A 208-nucleotide genomic window follows, 5' to 3' on the forward strand; every position below is an offset into this window, starting at 1 on the left:
TGTATTTGGTGTAATGAAATGTGTTTATGCGGTTTAAGGTTAAAAAAACACATTCTTTTCCACATACTGTACATTATTGTTTCTCCTCTATGCCCCGCCTTTCTGAAACGCCTTTCGATTTTTACAAAGCTCATCGGTCTGAAAAAGCGAGGTGTGCTCTGATTGGCCAGCTATCCAATGCGTTGTGATTGGCCGAATACCTCAAGAG

This window comes from Sinocyclocheilus rhinocerous, unplaced genomic scaffold (assembly GCF_001515625.1).
Source record: "Sinocyclocheilus rhinocerous isolate Xijiao unplaced genomic scaffold, SAMN03320098_v1.1 scaffold1152, whole genome shotgun sequence".
NCBI lineage: Eukaryota > Metazoa > Chordata > Actinopteri > Cypriniformes > Cyprinidae > Sinocyclocheilus > Sinocyclocheilus rhinocerous.